Source organism: Chiloscyllium punctatum, chromosome 52 (assembly GCF_047496795.1).
Source record: "Chiloscyllium punctatum isolate Juve2018m chromosome 52, sChiPun1.3, whole genome shotgun sequence".
NCBI lineage: Eukaryota > Metazoa > Chordata > Chondrichthyes > Orectolobiformes > Hemiscylliidae > Chiloscyllium > Chiloscyllium punctatum.
Window position 1 is genome coordinate 10,397,971 of NC_092790.1, and position 8,463 is coordinate 10,406,433.

The window sequence follows — 8,463 nt, forward strand, 5'->3', positions numbered from 1 at the left end:
CACAACAACGAACCATTACAAGTGAACATTTCCAATTATATCCGTGATTAAATTAAGCCATCAATGCGCCGGTGCCCCCATCTGATCGAGAGAGCCAATCACCTTTCTCCCTTACCAGGACAGTAATGAAGGAAATGAAAGTATAGCAACATTTCACATCGCGATTGCCCACCTTTTCGCCACAGCATCAAAAAACGTTGACAAGATTCAATGCAGGATCTTCTTTCGAAATAACGGTGAAATAACTATGTCTATTCACTTTCAGAGTAAACGGGGAACAACGTCTGGAATATGAATAACCAACATAGACAACTTTGGTCCCAGATTCTACTGATGCACAGACTTTCATACCTTGGGTGATTGCCCTACACCTAGAAATCTTCTGGCTGCCTTCTGTTTGTCCTGTCAGATTAACCTTGTGCTGCTCTAATCGAATTTGTAGTTCTTGCCATTTGTCCGTATTGCTACCATTTACTTCTTTGCCAAAATTGGATAGTCCCGCAACGTGATTCGCAGTGCACGTACTTCGCAACGAGGATATGCCACGCGGCAAGTTAAAAAGCACGCTTCCATTTATTAAAGTAAGTTTCTGGGAACTGACAGCCAGCTTCCTTCTTACACTCGGAAGTATGACAACACATAAACCAACAGCCTCTCTCAGAGACAAGTGACCAATGCCCATCTTGTGCCGGACAAACGTAGTTGACAAGATTGGACGCAGGGACTGCACAGAAAACTATAGAGGAGAAGCAGAGAGACGACCATCGAGCTGCATTCATGCAGTTCAGTTACCGTGTAAACCCCATGCACAGTTGTTCCTTGTAGGTACACACAGGGCACTGAGTGTCTCTGACTCCAGGACTTGGAACTCGGATTATATGACCGTCTGCAGCACTGATTACTTCCTTGTGTGAGGTACCTCCCGATGGAACATATGTAAAACACGATAGCTCATTGAGAAATACGTCCAAAATAGTACCCAAGAGATGTATTTCTGTTGTGTTACTAGTCCTGTTCCTGACATGACCTCCAGCATTGTTCTTATTGTGTGCTTCCTGACGGTTCGGTGCATGCTTCCGTGATCGCATTGTGTGCAGTAATCTGCGTTTTAGCTGCAATTACGTTCGTTTGAATCCCAGGACCACCGGCCTCTATTTTGTTTACCTCCTCTCGTGCGCAACTGCAACACAGTAAACGATCAATTAATATTGGGAAATGACATACACTGGCGTGTGAAAAGCCCAGTTTCCGTGACAATTATGCAATGGTTACAGATTACTTTGATTCAGGAGATAAGGTTGGAAAGTGTGTTTGGATAGAGATGAGGGACATTGAGGTAAGAGGAAACCAGCCGGTGGAGATTACAAGAACACTAACAGTAACCACAGTGTAAAATAAAACGTACAGGAAAAAATACCGCCTGTGAATGATAAAAGAAGGCAAGAATTAAAGGAGACATTCATTTCCCTTCTTCCTCTCCCGTTTGAATTGTAAAGAAACTTTGAATAAAAACAATCGAAAAGTTATATATGCCCCATCGAACAACGTGCACCGTACCTTGGTCATTGACTACTGTAGATTAGAATACTTACAATGTGCAAACAGGCCCTTCGGCCCAGCAACTCCACACCGACCCGCCCGAGCCCAAATGCATTCCTCTCCTTTAACCCCGTCAATTTAGCACCGCCATTTCAACTAACCGGTACATTTTTGGACTGTGGGACAAAACCAGAGCAAGAGCACGCAGCCACGGGGAGAATGTGCAAACTCCACACATTCAGTTGCTTGAGGCGGGAATTTACCCTGACTCTGTGGCATTGTGAAACATCAGCGCTCACGATGGTGTCAGCGTGAGATGGGACTTATTTGCCATCTTTAATTGGGAAAAATCTCAGTCATTGTGAGCATCTGGAGAGATCGGTTCCTTCGCCAGAAAAAGAAATGAATATGCCATTAACATTTGTTTGTTTCATGTCCAAGAATACTCAGATCAATAGCTCCCTTGATTACCTCTGCTGGTCATGTTCGCAAAGAGATCAATCAAATTTCCAAGTGTGATTTTTCTTTCAATGAATAATTTTGACTCAATTTGGCAGCAAATATCTTTTCCTAACTTTGTGCTTTTCTTCTTTTACATTGGTGTCTCGCACCTTACAAATGGCAGCAAAGGTATAAAAGGAGATGGAAGCATTTAACTCAAGTCAGCGGCAGCTTTCAATGAGATCACGGCTGATTTGGTCAATGCTCAAGGGTCCGGCCCTGTCTGAAGTCATGGCCGAGTGGTAGAGCAAATGCACTGCAGGAAGGTCTCTTGGGCCAGTGGCGTAATGGATAACGTGTCTAACTTCGGATGAAAAGATTTTAGGTTCGAGTCCTACCTCGCTCAAGGGGAATGTCTCACTTTAACCGTGCCCCACGTTGACGCTCCCGTGTGAAGTCCTGCCGGGACGTCGCTTCTGTGCTTCTGCATTTAAAACTTGCATTTGTCCGATTGTCCATTTCAAATTCCAGCTCACCACAACGGAGACCTCTGTCGCTTTGGGGGTATCTTTCTGTGTGTCTCCCTTTGTGGGTGAAAATGAGCATGAGTTCCTCAAAACAGTGACAAGTCGTTGTGGAAGTGTCATACATCTGCCCCATTATTGTGCCATTTAGGAACACAGGATAAAGTCATTGACATTTGCCCTGGGAACATTAGAACACACGAGACTTTGGGCCAAAGTTGGAAACTGCGACTGGAATAGTTGGCTCTCTGATTAGCCGCAATGCACGCAGGCGGAATGGCCTTTTCCCACTTTGTAAATCTACGAAGACTAGTTGAAAATAATCTGCAACGAAAATGTTCAGAAAGGGTGTTTTATTTACACCAAATACGATAGTATCTCTCGCCTTGTCTTGTTATTTACTTGTGAGGATTCGGTACTCTCAGCACCGTGGCCCGGATCGTATTCCGCTCATGGAATGGTTGTATTGTTCAGCTAACATGTCGGTGTACCAGTACTTCTGCCGATTTTCCGATGCTAGCAGGTCATTGGTTTTGTCCAAAACATTATGAATGTTAACATAATACAAATAGCTGCAGTTGCTGGAAATCTGAGCCAAAAAAAAATTGTTTGCGGAATGCAGAAAGACTGGCAACAGAAACATCGACTTTCCTGCTCCTCGGATGCTGTTGTGCTTTTCCAGCATTTTCTGATCTAAAATCAAGTTTCCAGCATCTGCAGTCCTCACTTTTGCCGAGTTCCTTCAGTGTCGCTGGTTCCCAATTCAAGAACTCCATCTCTAGCGGTTTCATGTCTCTACCGCCATGCTGTGGAGTTGAAGAGTGAAGAAAAGTAACTCACCCCCTCCATCTTTGGGGTAATTAGGGGCTGAAAGTGAATCGTATCACATTGAAGTATATCGACAAGTGACTTAATCTCTGTCTTTAATTGGGAAAAATCTCTGTCATTGTGAGCATCTGGAAAGATCGGTTCCTTTGCCAGAAAAAGAAATGAATATATCATTAAACTTTGTTTGTTTCATGTCCAAGAATACTCAGATCAATATCTCCCTTGATTACCTCTGCTGGTCATGTTCGCAAAGAGATCTAGCAAATTGCCAAGTGTGATTTTCCTTTCAAGAAATAATTTTGACTCAATTTTGCCGCAAATATCTTTTGCTAACTTTGTGCTTTTCTTCTTTTACATTGGTGTCTCGCACCTTACAAATGACAGCAAAGGTATGAAAGGAGATGGAAACATTTAACTCAAGTAAGCGGCAGCTTTCAATGAGATCACGGTTGATTTGGCCAATGTTCACCGGGTGGTGCTTTCTGTAGTCATGGCCGAGTGGTTAAGGCGATGGATTAGGCATCCATTGAGGTCTCCCCACGTAGGTTCAAATCCTGCTAACTATGCTATGAATGCTTTCCTGCTGGAGCAATTTAAAGTTCAGAACGCCTGTTTTTGCAAACCAGGCCTGTAATTTGATTTGACTTGAGAAACTCGAGTTCTTCATCAGAAATGCTCCACATTTAAAACATTATCTCTGTTTCTCTTTCCAGATACACTGCTTGACACATCGGGTTTCTGCAGTTGTTATTGAACGCCCTGAGCAGAAGCGCTGCTTTTCATTAGATTCCTTTCATCCCTTGTCCTCTGTTCTCTGACTCTGGTCATTGGCAACACTTCCTCCTGCTCGTCAGAGTGCTCATTCCCCACCGCTCCCTCTCCCATCATTACAAACAACCGAAGGAAATTGCCACTTAACCAAAGTGAAACTCACCAGCCTAGGAACTCTCTCCACTAAACGGGACTTATCATCCCTGGACGTGGTGCAAGCCAGAGGATTGTGAAGAGATACTGTGAAAATATTGTCCGTTGGCAGTTGGAAAAATGTTTAGGAAGCAAACCATATAATTTAGGCTCCAGCTTTGGAAATCTTGAGAAACTCTTTAGGAAATGGAATCATAGGAGATTGAAGAAGTGTAAATTGTCAGTCCGAGTAGAGGAAGGGACATTGACTCTGATGTTCTCGGCACAGGAAGTGATCTGAGACATTGAAAGAATTCTCGCTCCCGTACGTGAGGAATACAAACTTCATCTGGACTCTGGGACAATGAAAAACTCTGGAACACTCAAGACAATATCCAAATATTGACTGAGATCACTACAGTACGACGAGTATAGATGGGTCAATTTTTGTCCAGTGTGTGCGGGAGGGCTTCCTGACACAGTATGTAGACAAGCCTTCAAGGGAAGAACCCACTTTCGATTTAGTACTGGGTAACGAGCCTGGCCAGGTTTTAGATTTGGAAGTAGGTGAGCACTGTGGAGACAGCGATCACAATTCTCTCAGGTTTACTTTCGTGATGGAAAGGGATAGGTCCCCTCCACGGAGCAAGAGTTTCAGCTGGTGGAAGGGAAATCACGATGCAATGAGGTAAGATTTAGGAAGCGTAGAGTGGGGTAGGAAACTGTAGGGGGTGAGCACATTAAAAATGTGGAGCTTATTCAAGGAAAAGCTTCTGTGTGTCCTAGATATGTATGTACATGTCAAGCAGGGAGGGAGATATAGAACGCGTGAGCCGTGGTTTACTAAGGAAGTGGAATCCCTGGTCAAGAAGAACAAGAAGTCTTATGTTAGGACAAAACGTGAAAACTAAGTTAGAGCGCTCGAGGGTTCCAACGATATCAGGAAAGACCTAAAAAGAGAGCTGAGAAGAGCCAGGAGGAGACATGAGAAGTTGTTGGCAGATAGGATCAGGGTTAACGCTAAGGCTTTCCATAGGTATGTCAGCAATAAAAGAATGACGAGAGTTAAATTTGGGACAATCAAGGATAATAGTGGGAAGTCGTGTGTGGAGTCAGTGGAGATTGAGGAAGCACTAAATAAATATTTTTCGACAGAGTTCGCTCTAGATAATGAAAATGTTGGCGAGGAAGATACAGAGATACTTGCGTCTAGACTAGAAGAGATTGAGGTTCACTAGGAAGAGATATTAGAAATACTGCAGAGTGTGAAAATAGATAAGTCAGCTGGGCCGGATGGGATCTATCTGATCCTGTTTAGCAAATGCACTGCAGGAAGTTACAAATCAAATTGATGCTAACAACGGCTCGTTTTGAGCCGCTAATTTGCAGTGAAGTGGCGGCGCCAATAAAAGGTGTCACGCATCTCGACTAATTCCACATCCTGAGCTCGAAATGACCAGGTGTCTCTCGCTGAGTTTCGGCAGGGTCTTGCTTAGACGACACCATGACACGTTTTCACTGGAGTGGATCATGAAATCGCGTCGTGACTGTGAATAAAACGATGGACACTTCCAGCAGAGAAGGAGGCGACCCTGAAGCAGGCAGCTGAGGACAAATGTTTCTCCTTTGCCAGTGAAAGGCACTGCTTCACACATTGGAAACTTCGAAGTGAAGCAGTGTTGGTGATTATCTTCGCTGCTTGTTCACCTTTTTAATTCTGATTCCGTGAAAGTCCATGGCATTATATATCGACATTCTGCCATACCCAAGCGTGTCTGTTGGGCAAGTGGCGTAACGGATAATGCGTCTGACTTCAGATCAGAAGATTGGAGGTACGCGTCCGACCGGGCTCGAGGGGCAATGTCTCACTGTAACCATGCCCCACGTTGACGCTCCCCTGCTGGGACGTCGCTTCTGTGCTTCCGCTTTTAAAAAGTTGCATTTGTCCTCTTGTCCATTTCAAATTCTAGCTCACCACGACGGAGACGTCTTGTCGGTTTGCGGGTACCTTTCTGTGTGTCTCCCTTTGTGTGTGAAAATGAGCATGAGTTCCTCAAAAGAGTTACAAGTCGTTGTGGAAGTGTCATACATCTGCCCCAGTATTGTGCCATTTAAGAACACAGGATAAAGCCATTGACATTTGCCCTGGGAACATTAGAACACACGAGACTTTGGGCCAAAGTTGGAAACTGCGACTGGAATAGTTGGCTCTCTCATTAGCCGCAATGCACACAGGAGGAATCGCCTTTTCCCACTTTGTAAATCTACGAAGACAAGTTGAAAATAATCTGCAACGAAAATGTTCATAAAGGGTGTTTTATTTACACTAAATACGATAGTATCTATCGCCTTGTCTTGTTATTTACATGTGAAGATTCGGTACTCTCAGCACCGTGGCCCGGATCGTATTCCGCTCATGGAATGGTTGTATTGTTCAGCTAACATATCGGTGTACCTGTACTTCTGCCGATTTTCCGATGCTAGCAGGTCATTGGTTTTGTCCAAAACATTATGAATGTTAACATAATACAAATAGCTGCAGTTGCTCGAAATCTGAGTCAAAAACGAAACTTGTTTGCAGAACGCAGAAAGACTGACAACAGAAACATCGACTTTCCTGCTCCTCCGAAGCTGCTGTGCTTTTCCAGCATCACTCTGATCTAAAATCAAGTTTCCAGCATCTGCAGTCCTCACTTTTGCCGAGTTCCTTCAGTGTCGCTGGTTCCCAATTCAAGAACTCCATCTCTAGCGGTTTCATGTCTCTACCTCCATGCTGTGGAGTTGAAGAGTGAAGAAAAGTAACTCACCCCCTCCATCTCTGGGGTAATTAGGGGCTGAAATTGAATCGTATCACATTGAAGTATATCTACAAGCGACTTAATCTCTGTCGTTTATTGGGAACCATCTCTTTCATTCTAACCATCAGGAAAGACCATTTCGTTCGCCAGAGAAAGAAATGAATATGTCACTAACCTTTGTTTGTTTCATGTCCAAGAATACTCTGATCAATCGCTCCCTTGATTACGTCTGCTGGTCATGTTCGCAAAAAGATCTAGCAAATTGCCAAGTGTGATTTTCCTTTCAATAAATAATTTTGACTCAGTTTGGCTGCAAATATCTTTTCCTAACTTTGTGCTTTTCTTCTTTTACATTGGTGTCTCGCACCTTACAAACGACAGCAAAGGTATGAAAGGAGATGGAAGCATTTAACTCATCAAGTAAGCGGCAGCTTTCAATGAGATCACCGCTGATTTGGTCACTGCTCGACGTTGTAGCTTTGCCTGCAGTCGTAGCCGAGTGGTTAAAGCGATGGTGTTAGATGTTCGTTGGGTTTTTTTCCCCATGTAGGTTCGGGTCTTGCTGGCATACGTTATGAATGCTTTTCCTGCTGGAATAATTTCTACTCAAAGTTCAGAAAGCTTATCTTGCAAACCAGGCTGGTAATTTGATTAGACTTGGGAAACTCGAGTTCTTCATCAGAAATGTTCCATATTTAAAGCATTATCTCTAAGAATTACGCGAGTTAAATTTGGGACAATCACGGATAATAGTGGGAAGTTTTGTGTGGAGTCAGAGGAGATAGGGGAAGCACTAAATAAATATTTTTCGACAGTGTTCGCTATAGTAAATGAAAATGTTGGCGAGGAAGATACAGAGATACTTGCGTCTAATACTGAAGATTGTGAAAACAGTCAAGTCCCCTGGGCCGGATGGGATCTGTCCTAGGATCCTTCTGGGAAGCAAGGGAAGAGATTGATGAGCCTTTGGAATTGATCGTCAAATCATCGCTGTCTGCAGGAATAGAGCTGTGGAATGGAGCATAGCATATGTTGTTCTCTTGTGCAAAAGGTTTCGTAGAGACAACCCTGGTAATTACAGACTAGTGAGTCTCACTGCAGTTGTTGGTAACGTGTTGGAAAAGGTTATTATAGATAGGATTTATGACCATCTCGAAAAGAATAATCTGATCAGGGACAGTCAGCACGGTTTAGTGATGGTTAGGCCTTGCCTAACGAATCTTGTTGATTTTTTTGACAAAGTGACCAAACAGGTAGATGACAGTAACCCGGTTGATGTGGTGTATATGGGTTTCAGCAAGTTGTTCGATACGTTTCCCCACAATAGGCTATTATACAAAATGCGGAGGAATGGAATTGTGGGAGAGATTCCAGCTTTGATCAGTAATTGGCTTGCCAATAGAAAACAGTGTTGTAGTAGTTGGAACATG

General features: G+C 43.6%; 1 non-coding gene across 1 annotated transcript; it reads left to right on the forward strand.

Annotated features, from left to right (window-relative positions):
- The first annotated feature begins 3,816 nt into the window (after positions 1-3,816).
- Positions 3,817-3,898, forward strand: trnap-agg (transfer RNA proline (anticodon AGG)). Its single transcript has one exon. It is a non-coding gene; the product is annotated as a tRNA-Pro (tRNA).
- The last annotated feature ends 4,565 nt before the right edge of the window (positions 3,899-8,463 follow it).